The sequence below is a fragment of the Lemur catta genome, chromosome 2 (assembly GCF_020740605.2).
Source record: "Lemur catta isolate mLemCat1 chromosome 2, mLemCat1.pri, whole genome shotgun sequence".
Lineage (NCBI taxonomy): Eukaryota > Metazoa > Chordata > Mammalia > Primates > Lemuridae > Lemur > Lemur catta.
Genome location: NC_059129.1, coordinates 22,605,925 through 22,620,114, shown reverse-complemented (window position 1 = coordinate 22,620,114; position 14,190 = coordinate 22,605,925). Strand labels below are relative to the sequence as shown.

Below are 14,190 nucleotides of genomic sequence, written 5' to 3'. Positions count from 1 at the left end.
GGAGAATTTTGATATTTTAACCTTTGATTGGCTTGGACCCCAGGTGCTGCCCGTCGTAGGTGGAGGCTGGGGGTCATCTTGTGAAGGAGCGTCCTTGGTCCTTCCTGCATGTGGCAGCTGTACCCACCTGTGTGCCCGAGACGTCTATCCTCCCACCCCAAGGTGCACTTCCAGGTGCCACCTGGCACCAGGATGCAGACACGAATATGGGTGTGCAGCCCAGGGGCCAGGCTGGGCCATATGTATGGGAGGGGTGTGAGAGACCAGAGGAGGCATCCATGGAGGAACCTGAACCCCGACCCAAAGGGTGCTGTTGTGGGTTGAACTGTGTCCCCCCAAAAGATATGCTGGAATCCTGACTCCCAGTCCCTGTGAATGTGACCTTATTTGGAAATAGGGTCTTGGCAGATGTGATCAAGTTAACAGGAGGGCATTAGGGTGGGCCCTAATCCAATATGGCGGGGGGTCTTAGAAGAAAAGGAAAAGACAGACACATAGGGGAGGTGGCCATGTGACCACGGAGGCAGAAGAGGTGATGCAGCTGCAAGCCAGGGAACGCCAAGGCTGGCCAGCCACTACCAGACGCTGGGAAGAGGCAAGGAAGGTCCACCCAGAGCCTCAGAGTGACTCAGCCCTGTCAACACCTTGATCTCGGGTTTCTGGCCTCCAGAGCTGTGGGAGAGGAAATTTCTGTTGTTTTAAGCTACCCACGGTGTAGTGCTTTGGTGGGGCAGCCCCAGGACACTGACACAGACGCAGGGGCATCCTGGGCAGAGGTGAGGACGGTGTTGCAGCTTGGGGCAACCTCCCCTGGCTTCTCAGGAAGTAGGTGGGCCTGAGTGTGTGTGCATGCGTGTGTGCATGCGTGTGTGTCAGTGTGCATGTGTGTGTGGGTCTCTGATGTGCTTTGGAAGGCTCAGGTTCCCAGTAGGGGGTTAAATACCAACATCAAAGCAGCCAGAGAAGAGCCAGGCAGGCAGGGCTGCATTGCAGACAAAACAAAGGCCTGGTGGCTGGTATTTTAAACCAGGGCCCTGGCCAGCCCTATCTTGGCCCCTCCACCCTGTGTCTGAGACGGTGTGGGGACTGGTAGGAATTGATGCGGCAGGGGTCCATGTAGTGCTGAGAGAGCCCAGAGGTGGGCAACTTGTCCACATGTCTCCCAAGCTCTGAAGCCTGCAGGGGCCCATCAGAGACCCTTCCATAGGGCTGTCAGCCTTGTCACTGGCCTTCTTTTCAGGATGCTGGCAGGGCTGGAGTGCACAGACTGGCATGGATTCTCCCAGCTGTGGGTAGGTGAAAGGTGCTCTGGCCCAGCCCGGTGGCCCTCCACCTATTTTTTTTTTTTTTTTTTTGAGACACAATCTCGCTCTGTTGCCTGGGCTAGAGTGCCATGGCGTCAGCCTAGCTCACAGCAACCTCAAACTCCTGGGCTCAAGAGATCCTTCTGCCTCAGCCTCCCGAGTAGCTGGGAATACAGGCATGTGCCACTATGCCCGGCTAATTTTTTCTATATATTTTTAGCTGTCCAGATCAATTCTTTCTATTTTTAGTAGAGACAGGGTCTTGGTCTTGCTCAGGCTGGTCTCAAACTCCTGACCTCAAGTGATCCTCCCACCTCAGCCTCCCAGAGTGCTAGGATTACAGGCATGAGCCACCGTGCCCGGCCCCTCCACCTGTTTTAAGCATCATCCCCCACTGGTCTCAGTGGCTGCTCTAGTTACTAGAGCTATGCAACAAATTGCTGCAAAACATAGCAGTTTAGAACCATCCTCTTATTTTGCTCACAATTTTGCTGATTAGGCTGGGCTGGGCTCAGGATGGGCTCAGCTGGGCGGTTTTCACCTGGGGTCACTCATGCAGTTACAGCTGGCTTTGCTGGGTGCTGCAGCCATCTATGGTGGAAATGCCAGATAAAGGTGAGCTACTATGCACCTCAACTCTGCATTCGGTGTCATCAGATTGGTAGCTTGAAGCTGGATGTACACCATGGATATTGACAGATGCTACAAATCAGGTACCCTACCCAAGTCCCATTCACCCTGAGAACTTATTAAACATTGATCAGTGTCCGTTGCTGTGGTCCCCACATGGGCAGCTCAGGGGAATGTGTGAGACTGGGGTTCAGGCTGCCTGTTGGAGTTTTATAAAGCATACCCTCAGATACCCTTTTCAGTCAAACCTCACATTTTAGTTATCTGTTGCTGTATAACAAAGCACCCCAATACTAGTGGCTTAAAACAACAATAGTCATTTATTTTGCTTGTGAATCTGGATTTGGGCAAATCTCAGCAGGGACAGCTCACCTCTGCTCCCCATGGTGGCAGCTGGGGTGTGGTGACAGGGGCTGGGGGATCCACTTCCAAGAAGGCTTACACAGCTGGCACATGGGTGCAGGCTGTTGGCTGGGCCCATCCAGGGCTACTGGCCTCCTCAGACTGCGTGGGCTTCCTTGCAGCATGGTGGCCAGTTTCCACGACTGTGAGTCCCAAGGCACAAAAAGCAGAAGCTGTCGTTTTTTGAAGGCCTGGCCCAGACCTGACCCACCGTCACTTCTGTCGCATTTGTTTGCGCAGTCGTGGAGGCCAGCAGCAGCAAGGGGAAGAAATGGAGATGCTACTTTTGACAGGAGGAGTGTGAGTGAATTTTAGGGCCATGTTCTCATGCCACCACACCCCAGGAGGCCAGCTATGCAAAGGACATGCCTTTCTGCGCACAGGCTGGCTCTTCTGTTTTCAGTTTCTCATCTCCCTCAGTGTCCCCTGGTCCCCTTTCCTTGGAAGCCTACAGAGGGCACCCACATGTCTAGGCTCACCCAGGCAGTAGGTGACAATGGGGATGATTCCCCATGCCAACCACTCCCACCAATGCCCATTTTACAGATGGGAAGACTGAGCACAGAGTGGCTATGTCACCTGAGCAGGCTCACAGAGGCAAAAGGGACAGGGTGGGATTTGTTCCCAGGTTGCTTCCCTTGTTCCCATGGTCCCTAGCGACTTCTGGGACCATGACTCCTTCAGGCCTCCCCACCTCCAGCCACACCTGGCTTCCAGGGCAGATCAAGACTTGGTGGGTTTATGCTGGGTGGCAGCTGCTGACAGACAGTGAATTGAGCTGACACACGATTTGTACTTTGCATAGGAAGATGTGGTTGTTGCCAGAAGAGAACTGAAACCAGCCATGAATAATTCCTGTGCTTTCGACAAAAACACCAATAAAATGAAAGTCCGAATAAATACCACTCAACCCACCTAGGCGTGAAGGGGAGATACCTAAGTCATCGCAGCTGGGGTCCTAGGGGCAGAGGTGCTGGGGCCCTGCTCCTTATGGAGGCTGAACGGGGCCCAGCTCACCAGGAGTAGGTCGGCCTGGCTGCGATTGGCAACCCAGGGCTACTGCTGACTGCACTGACCACCAAAGCTGGCCGGCCACCCTGCCTGGCCTCCATGCAGCTCCCTCCCCTGCTAGGCAGGCCCCACTGGGGCCCAGGCTCTTCTGTAAGCCTGGAATGCCCTTCTGTGCCTTCCCTGCCTAGCAAACTTCTATTCATCCTTGAAAACCCTACCAAGATGATGCCACTTCATTCACTGAATAGACATTCTCTGAGAATGTCTGCTGGCCTGGGCATGGGGCAGAGAGTTTTAATGGAGCAAAGTGCCTCTGCTATAGGCTGAACTGTGTCCCCTGCGAGTCCATGTGCTGAAGTCCTAACCCCCAATACCTCGGAATGAAACCGTATTTGGAAATAGGGTCTTTAAAGAGGTAATTAAGTAAAAATGAGGTTATTTGGGTGGGCCCTACTCCAATATGGCTGATGTCCTCACAAGAAGAGGGGATTAGGACACAGACACACACAGAAGAAAGACCACATGAGGACACAGAGATGGCTGGTCCCACAAGCCAAGGAGAGAGGCCTCAGGAGGAACCAGCCCTGCTGACACCTTGATCCTGGGCTTGGAGCCTCCAGAGCTGTGAGACAGTAAGTTTCTGTTGCTTAAGCCACCCAGCCTTTACTCTGGTGGCCCTGGAAAACTCATATAGCCACACGGGCTTGTAGGAGTGACAAAAACATAGGCGATGATGGCGGGTGACAAGGTGTGTTGGTAGGTCCGGTCAGGGAATCTGAGTTCAAGTCCCTTGTCCATCACTACTCAGCCACGTGCCCTTGGACAAGTCACTGCCCCATCTAGGCCTCTGTTTCTGCCATATGACGAGACCCCTCTCCTGGAGCCCCCAGACCACAGCCACCCCCTTGAAAGGAAGGCTGTGGCCCCCACACCACACCCAGACAGGAGCTCTGGGCCAGGTAGTCTCAGGTCTGAGTCCAGGCCATGTTCGCCGTGGCGTGGGTGACCTGGACAGAGGTAGCCCTTTCTGAACGCCTGTCGGGCTCTCTGGGTGAAGAGTCTGTCCCCATCTGCTGACTTAGGTGGGGGGCTGTTGTAGATAGAACATGTGTGTCCCTCCAGAGCTCACATGCTGAAGTCCTAACCTCAAGGTGATGGTGTTAGGAGGTGGGGCCTCTGGGAGGTGACAAGGTCATGAAGGTGGAGCCCTCACACCCAGGGTTAGTGCCCTTTGAGGAAGGGACACAGAGGGCTTCCTCTCTTCCTCTCTGCTCTGTGTGCCGACAGTAGGAAGGCGCCGTCTGCAAACCAAGGAGCCTTGATCTTGGACTTCCCAGCCTCCAGAACTGGGAGAAAGACGTGTTGCCCAGTCTACAGTTATTTGGTTGTTTGCTATGGCAACGCGAGCTGACCAAGACAATGATGATGTGGCTGGAGGTGGGGGTGAGTGGGAGCTGGTGGTGGGGAGGAGTGGGGACCCACCCAGAAGATCCTGGACCCAAATGCCAGTAGTTTATTTGGGGGGTGATGCACTAAGGTAGGAAGAGTGGGTGTGCTGAGGCCACCAGGGGCAACTGGGGTGCAGTCCCGTGGGTGGCCCTCGGAGGCAGTGGGGAGGATTGTGAGGGACAGGGACTGCTTCTCCCCTCTAGCCAGTGTGTGGATCAGGCCTGCTTGGGTGGGGCGGCCCCAACTCCCCCAAACTCCTGGCTGCCCTGCACGTGACCAAGGGAAGGCCCTGGAGTCACAGCGGCTTCTAACTGGAGGCTCCCCGTGCGGGTGCCAGGGAACGATATGTGCTGAGAGGGTTTGGGTTGGCCACCAACACTGTCCCTGTACCCATTCTGCACCCTGGGGGGGATGGAGGACCCCACTCCTGCTGAGGAAGGGGCTTGGTGTTGCGTCCTGGGGCTGGGACAGGGCAGAGGGCAAGGGCCCGAGGATGGTGTTGTGTGGTTAATTGTGCGACCTAAAAAGATACATTGAAGTCCTAACCCTGAAACCTCAGAATGTGACCTTATTTGGAAATAGAGTCCTTGAAGATGTACTCATCAAGATGAGGCCACGCTGAAGTAGAGTGGCCTTTGATCCAATATGACTCCTGTCCTTATAGGAGAAGGCCTCGTGGAGACAGACATGGGGGAAGGTGGCTCTGAGATGGTGGGGACCAGGAGATTCACTGACGCAGCTGCGACCCAGGGGACACCCAGGACTGGCAGTTGCTGCCAGCACCTGGGGACAGGCCTGCAACAGCACGTCCCTCAGAGCCCCCAAGAAGGAACCAACCCTGCTGACATGGCGATTTTGGACTTCTGACCTCCTACACTGTGAGAGAAAAACATTTCTGTTTCTTAGAGCCACCTAGTTTGTGGTCGTTGGTTACAGCAGACACCAGAAAGCAATAGGATCGGACTCCGTCCTGTCCTGGTGGGTACACGTGGGGCAAGGGCTGGGGCACAGGGCTGACCGCGATGGGCTGGTTAGGGACCCATCCTCCCCTGAGCACCTGCTCCCCGCCCAGCCCTGCGTTCCCAGCTCCTGGGCTACACCTGGTGGTCTCAGAGAGACAAGCACCTCAGCTGTTATCTGCACACTCAGTACGGACACACACCCCCTCGCTTGGTCCCAGGAAAGGAGGTACGTTCAGCCCCACTTTACAGACAGGCAAACTGAGGCTCAGAGGGGAAGTGAGTTTGCAAAAGTCTCCCAGCAAGTGGGTGGCAGAACCAAGACCTGAACGCAGGCCATCTGGCTCCACAGTCCGTGCCCACCTATTCCCTCCCTTGGTCATTCAGTCATCCCTGACCAGCCTGGCTGGGGACACATAGAGCTGAGTTCCAACCCTTCTCGGCCCCCTGTGGGACCTTGGGCAGTCACAGGGCCCCTGAGCCTTGCTCTGAAATGATCCTTTTCTTCCCCCGTAGTCACTGTCTGGTGGTTGATGCTGTTGTAGGCTGGGGTCTCAGCCTACAGGTAGTCTCTCCATGTGGCCTGAGAGTCCCTAGAGCACAGTGGCCTCAGACCTGGTGGCACAGGTTCCACCTGTAAGCATCCCAGCAAACAAGGCTGAAACTGCACCCCCTTTTCTGACCTTGCCCTGGAAGTCACACAGTGTCACTTCCAGGGTGTTTAGTTATTAGGCACGATTCCACCTCCAGTGGGGGGAGTGTCAGGGTCACATTGTGGAAAGGAACATTGTGTGGACATTGTCGGAAGACACAATGTGTCGCAACAGCCACTTGGGAAGCCAGGCCCCATGCCCCATGGTGTGGCACGTTATGAAGTCTGGAATTGAAATTGTGACCTGGTGTGGATGGGGTTGGGGGGGAGGGAGAGAGAAGGTGACGGGGCTTGAGGAGGTGCCCTGGACCGCAGCCTGTACAAGTCCTGTGGCGAGGCCTTGCCCCGGGGGTGAGGCCACGTGATACATCTCATCCGTCAGTCATTCTCAGGTCTGCAGACTTGATCCTGCCCCTGGCGCAGAGCCAGGTGGGCAGAGAGGCCACGTGCAGTCTGATTTCTGCCCAGCCCTATTCCTTTGGGGAATCGCCCCTTCCTGGCTACAGATCCGAGGCTGGCCACGTTCCACCACACAGAGGAAACCTACCTTCGCTGGAGAGACTGGGGCCAATGGAAAGGGAAGTAAGATGGAAAGAGACACACACTGGTGTGTCCTTGATCCGCGCATGCCTAAAGGTGTGACACTATTGCTGGGCTTCCTGGTTATGGGACCCAGTCATTCTTTCACTGAAGACAGCCAGGTACCAACTACTTGTAATACCGCTGCTTTGTTCCTGGAGGCTGAGTCCCTGCAGGGTCCGGCCCCGCCTCTGCCCCTGGGGCTCCTGCTCCTCCCTGACGGTGCTCCACACTCACAGGCCTTTGTTCAGCAACCATCACAGCCCCTGGACAGCTCCACGAAGGCAGGGCCCCAGTCTGTTCCTTTCACCAGATTATCCTCAAGGCCTTGCACAGGGCCTTACCCAGTCACTGGTAAACAAACACGAGTGGATTGACTCAAGGAAGTGAGGGTGTGGCCTTCGGAAGACGTTAACCAGCAGGGTGGGCCAAGCCGGAGCTACGCAGGGCTGCAGACCAGCAGGGGCCTGCCCATGGGTTTTATTTTGGTCAGCAAAGTGTTAAAAATAGTTCCAAGGACAAAAACAAACCAAACAACCTGGTGAAAAAATGGGCAGTGGCACATGTCTGTAATCCCAGGGCTTTGGCACGCAGAGGCAGGAGGATCATGTGAGGCCAGGAGTTCAAGACCAGCCTGGGCAACATAGTGAGACCCCATCTGTACAAAAAACTTTAAAAATTAGCCAGGCTTGGTGGTGAGTGCCTGTAGTCCCAGCTGCTTGGGAGGCTAAGGTGGGAGGATCCCTCGAGCCCAAGACTTTGAGGCTGCAGTGAGCTATGAACGTGCCACCGTACTCCAGCCTGGATGACAGAGTGAGACCTGTCTCAAAAAAAGGGGGGGCGGGGCAGAGGACTTGAATAGACCTTTCTCTAAAGAAGATATACAAATGGCCAATAAGCACATGAAAAAATGCTGACTGTCACTACTCATTAGGGAAATGCAAATCAAGGCCGCAGTGAGATATCAGCTCACACCCATTAGAAGGGCCACTGTCAAAAAGCCAGAAAGGGCTGGTGAAGACGTGGAGAAATTGGAACCCTCGTGCACTGCTGGTGGAAATGTAAAATGGTGCAGCCTCTGTGGAAAACAGTATAGCAGTTTCTCAAAAAATTAAACATAGAATTACCATATGATCCAGCAATTCTACTTCTGAGTACATAACCCAAAGAATGAACCAGGGTCTCGAACAGACATTTGCACACCCATGTTCCTAGCAGCATTATTCACAACAGCCAAGAGGTGGGAGCAAACCAAGTGTCCATCGACAGGTCAGTGGATAAACAAATGTGGTCTCTATCCATATGATAGATTATTATCCTTAGAAGAGAAGGAAATCCTGACAAATGCTATAATATGGATAAACCTTGAGGATATTATAAGTGAAATAAGCCAGACAAAAGGAAATTTTGTATAATTCCACTTATATGAGATTCCTAGAGTCATTACATTCAGAGACAGAGAGTAGCATGGTGGGTGTCCGGGACAGAGCGATGGGGAGTGAGTGGGGATGGAATTTTAGTTTTCCAAGATGAAAAACTTCTCGAGATGGATGGTGGCTGCACAACAATGTGAGCGTGCTGAATGCCACTCAACTGTATGCTTAAAAATGGTTAAGATGGTTAATTTTACATGATGTGTATTTTACCACAATTTAAAAAAAAAGAAGTGCCAAGGCTGACAACTCAGCAGATGTGGCGTTGCAAGTATGGCTGACCCTGAGTGGCCTCACCCATCCCTGGCTTCCTCCCCTCCCCGGGCACAGGGACACTCCACTGCCCAGCACCCCTTGGCTAAGTGTCGTCATGTGGGCTGTGAGCACCAGCGGCGTGGACTCTGTGCATTGGTCTCCCCTCACTCCATGGTGGCCTCCCATTGAGTGTGACGACTTGTGAACTCTTAAGTGGCCTGGGCTGCCCAGACACTACATGGAGGTCAGCTGCCTGGGGCTGTTGCACAGGTTGAGTTGACATGTCGGGGGGAAAAGACATTTTTTTGTGTTGGGTTAAGACATTGAGATACTGAGGATGTTTGTCACTGCAGCATAACACAGCCCATTCTGACGGATACACCAGTGTCCCATGAACAAGAGCAGATCTGGCACCCTGGGGGTCACTGGCTGGAGCTGCAGGGAGTCACCCTGTCTGTCTTCCACCATTTATTTGTGTTTCCTGCCTGACTCCTGCAGGCACTTAGCTTTGGGGTGGTGCCTGAGTCTGCTCGGGCTGCCATACCAAAGTACCCTAAACTGGGTGGCTCAAACAACAGAAGTTTATTGTCTCCCCAGTCTAGAGGCTTGAAGTCCAAGATCAAGGTGTCAGGTGTTAGCAGGATTGGCTCCTCCTGAGGGCTGTGAGGTCTGTCCCAGCCTCCCTGGCTCGTAGACACCCTTCTCCTCTCTCTGTCTTTGCACATTGTCTTTCCTCCCTATTTGTCTGTGTTCAAATGCCCCCTTCTTATAAGGACACCAGGCATGCTGGATTAGGGCCCGCCTCTCCACCACGACCTCATCTTAACCAATTACATCTGCAGTGACCCTATTTCCAAATAAGGTCACATTTCAAGATACTGGGGGTTACGACTTGGACATACGGATTTTGGGGGGGCACTACTCACTCCGTAACAGATGGCCTCCCAGAGGAAGGCCCATGGGAGCTGTGCCAGGTTGAACTGGCTGGGCAGGGGCACGTGGGGGAGAACCCAGACATTTGCAGAAGGAACCAAGTGAACACGGATTTCTGGGAGGAGCAGCTCTAGAAGGTTCTTAAGAGAGTCCCTGTGGCCACAGAAGCTGGGTACATGTGTTTGGGGGGCGTTCCTGCCTCCTGCTTGTTTCTGGGGTGACGACCAAGACATGAAGAGCAAGTGGAGGGAAGCTGGAAGGGGGGGCCTGTCAGGTTTCATCTTTGTGGGTTTGTTTTTGACTTTGTGCTGACTCTGGAAATGGATTGACGTTGGGGTGGGCGCGGGATGGAGGCAGAGAGGAGAGGGAAGCTTTCAGAGCTGTAGCCATGGGAAATGTTTATATTTTCTGCTTGAAAGAAAATGCCAAAGAAGGATAAAAAGAAAAAAAAAAAAGAGAGGGAGGGAGGTGGAGAGAGAGGGAGAGAGGGAGAGGGAGGGAGAGAGAGAAGGAACCTGGGAGCCTTTCGGTGTGGGAGGCTTCCAGATCTGGAAAGAAGGGCCAGGCCCTGCCATCCCCTCCCCTGAGATGTCACTATGGGCCACAGAGCCTCAGCGAGAACATACGAAGGTGGGGAGTTGGGAAGAGCCCTTTCTGGCTGCCTTGCTACCACTCTGGCTGGGCGGCCTTAGTTAGGTTTCAGGGATCCTGAGACCTGTCTACAACAATCACAGAAGCTTGACACAGAATGGGTGTGCACCCACAGGAACATGCAGAGATTAGGGGCAAGGGCAGGGGTGTTGGTAATTGGAAGACCCCTGGGGAGAGGGGAAATGGGGTTCTCCCCCTCCAGGTTCAGCCTGAGCCCTAATCTGCACCAGGTTCTGGGGAACTGGATGGGAGCTCCTCCCCACTTGCACCCCCAGCACCCTGCCTGGCTTAGCTCAGAGTGCCTGCAGCTACTTCCTGGCAGCCTGGGCTTGTCACTTCTTTCTGCACCTCAAATTTCTCATCTGTTAAATGGGCATGACACTACCAGCACAGGGCTGTCATAGCCTGCCCAAGCAGGAGCCCTTGTGCCCCACAGGGAATTTTCAGGCTGAAAAAGAGGAATCTGGAAGGGCTCTGCCACTGAAGCGGGTGGGACGGCCCGGATTTGGAGGCACCACGTGGGTTAGAGAGGTGGGACAGGAGGAGGTGGGACAAGAGGAGGAGGTGCCTCTGGGGCCAGGCTGGCAGTGGAATTTGCTCAGAACTCTCAACGTGCACAGGCCTGCCAGGGATGGGTTCAGAGGCACAAACAAAGCTCCGAGCTGGCAGGGGGGGGAGGGGTGGGGACTTTAAGAGCCCAGGCAGCCCCTCCCGGGCACCTACTCCCCACCTAGGTGCAGCACCTCCCCAATCACACGTGCTGCCCAGCCCTCCATTAGTCACCCTGGCACTGACACATAAACCCCATTAGTCACACCCAGTACAAACCCACTTACAGAGCACATCCAGTCATACCCAGACAAAGACCGAGGCCCCTGAAGACACCTTGTTTGCCCCTCGTGGCTCTTTCCCCAGTGCCAAGAACAGTGCCAGGCACGCAGGCCTCAATAGTGTCGGAGTGGACCTCTGCCTTCACCAGGCAGCCAAGCACCCACAATCACAAACACCCCACAACCGGGCACCGCTAGCCTCCAAAGAACCACAGTCACCCCCTTCCCCCACTCCAAACCTCCCCCATCCCCTCTGGGCACACAGGTACCACAATAAACACCCACGAATGCCCTTGGCCATCTCCTCTTCCGCCTCTCCCTGGAGCGGGTAGGGCTGACACTGTGCCCTCCTCCCCCAAGCCTGTTCTCCGCCGGTCTGGCAGAAAAACCATCCCCCAAGGTCACCAGAGCTCCTCAGCAGGCAGCCCCTGGGAGGTGATTTATTGGCGGTTTATTTGGAGAAACGCTATCGCTCTTAGATTCCGGAGGAAAAAAAACGCTCGCGGTGGACTTTAACCTTGGGCTGAAACCGCAGCGCTTTGTTTTCCGAGGCGCGTCCTAGGGCGCCGCGGCGGGGCTGGGCCTGGCTGGGGAGGCTCGGCCGGAATGTGGCTCGGCAGCCTCTGAGCTCCCAGGCGACGCTCCCACCGCCGAGGCGAGCGCCCAAATTCTGGGCTCGGCCGGAAGCCCTCCGTCCCTCCAAAGTGCTTCTAGAAAGTGAAGGAAGGAGCCGAAGCTCCCTGGGTGAGAACGTCCTCAGAGCGAGGTTCCCAACTCCCTCGTCCCCGGCATATGCCACCCCCGGTTCGCAGTGGTGTCACTGGCACGGTGAGACTTTGGGGAGGAATCCAGAAGGGCGTGAATGCGCCCTCTTCTGTGGCTGTCCCCACCCGAAGTCCCGTGCAAAGCCCACTCGGAGGTGACTGGCCTCCATCGTGGGCACAGCTTGCTCGGCTGATGCAGGGCATCAGCGCGAAGACCTGTGCCCACCCCTCTGGCAAAGAAACTAAGCGGCATTATTGCAAATGCACCGTCTCTGGATCTGCCCCCCGGGCGTCCCACGACTGTTCGGGTAGAAAAACCTCCTCCCCCACTAGGCTGCCACCAGCGAACTACCGATTCCTGCTTTCAGGATGGTTCGGCTATGTACGCCAAAGCGGGCGGCCGACGAGGGATCCAAGCCGGTGCCCAGCGGCGAAAAGCCTGGGCCATCCCGCGGTGTGGAGGGGGAGGTGGGGCCGCGCGGGATGGGGAGCCAGGCGAGCCTCCGCCTCCGGGTGCCGCGCCTGCAGGCACCCCGCTCGGTCCTCGCCGCGCAAAAAAAAAAAAAAAAAAAAAAAAGCCTATTGAGCGGCTCTGCGGGCGCTGGATTAAGGCCGGGGCCGCGGAGAGGCTACAAACTGAGTTCTGAGAAGCCGCTCCGACCCTGACCCTGCCGTCGCCCCTCCATGGTGCAGGCTCGAGCGGATGGCCGCGCGCCCATCCTAGCCTCACCGACCCTTCCTAGGAGGAAGTCCCCGGCCCGGGCGCCCCTACCCCAACGCGGTGGTCCTGTGAGGCCCGAGGCCCGGCCACTTCGGGGTCCGGCGCCCGCGGGGATGGATGGTGGTGGCACCGAGTGGGCCACGCCGTTCCCTCTCTTTGGCAAACGGAGAAGCTCCTGCTTGATTCCCTGCGCAGTCTCGGACCTCCCAGGCCGTGAAGGGGAGAGCAGGACGCCCGGCGCGGCCCGGGACGCGAGGCGGGCCAGGAGCACCAGCGCGTGAGCAGCTGGAAGGAGGGCCCGCCCGGAGATTTATGGCCGCAACCGGCCCCCTGCGCGCTCAGCGCGTCTCCGTCCTCTAGCAGCCAAACAGTGGAGTGGAACCCCGACCCCGGCCGGAGGAAGAGGCCAGGGCCGGAGGCGTGGCTGAGAGGAGCGCGAATCCGCCCGGCCGGCCTGGCGCATGAGCCCCGGCTCTGCGCGCCGTGCGCCCTGCTGTCCGCGGCGTGCGGGGCGCTGGCGCCGCGTCCCCGGTCTTCCAGACGGGTCGGGGCGGCTCTCGGCTAGGCTGGCCCAACCTCGGCTCGGTGCCGAATCGCGGCTGGGCCAGTCGCATCGAGAGGATGGCTAACATGGCTTTCCCGGCCATAGCCTCTCCGGGTTTTAGCAGCACCCGACCAGGAGCTCCCCGGTCGCCGGACTTAGGGCCTTCGGAAACCGGCGCTCAAGAGACCCGACTACACGGTCTCCCAAGCAGGCAGCAGAAGCCGGCGATCCCTTGGGGTCCCCTTCACGGAGATGCCGGCGGAGAGCGGGGGCTTCGGGCCCCACCGGGAAAGGCGATTCGGGGCGACCGGTGGAGTGGCTCGGCTAGGCGCGCCTAGGAAAGGATACTGGCTCGTTTCTGGGGGAGGGGTAAGGGAAGAACGTGTCCACGCGACCAGGGTTCGGGAAGAGCAGGGCTGTAAGTTGAACAGGGCAGAGTTGAGGAAGGTGCGGGATCGAGGGAGTCGGACCTGCCCGCGGCTCACCAGGCCAGCCAGGCGCGGGGGCCGAAGCTGCAGCGTCAAAGGCGCAGCAGGGGAGACAGCCGGACTCGAGGTTGGCCTGTCCTTTGGTTGTAAAACAAAAAGGGAGAATTTTGTCAGTCGGGACGCGTCCAGAGAGACGAGGCCGGAGCCAGCAGCCTAGGAACCCACAAAAGGCCGGGGCTCTGGTGGCCCGGGCTGCCGCGGACAACCGCGCTGGGTCTGGCTGAGGTTGGCCTGGGCGGGTTCTCCGGGAACTGCGGTTTGGGGCTGCGAGGAGGTCCCCCCCACCCCCAGCCGATCCGATTTTCCGCCCTGTCAGTACAAAACACACACACACACACACACACACACACACACACCTGCGTCAACACACTGTTTTTGGCCACCGATCCCGCTGGGTAAACATAAGTATGAGAAGGTGGGGGTGGGGCACGGAAGATGGCGGCTGGGCCCGGGCGGGCTGCGGCCTGTGCGGTTGCTCCCCGCACAAGGCGCCCAAGCTTGGCTTTTACATTTAAATGTGGCCCATCAGAGCAGGAAGGGCGTTTTCCCAGACTTTAAAGTCCGGCCAGGGGTGTCCCAAGGGCC

General features: G+C 56.6%; 1 pseudogene; it reads left to right on the top strand.

Moving 5' to 3' along the window:
- The first annotated feature begins 12,806 nt into the window (after positions 1-12,806).
- LOC123632006 lies at positions 12,807-13,762 on the top strand (annotated as a pseudogene).
- Positions 13,763-14,190: the final 428 nt, after the last annotated feature.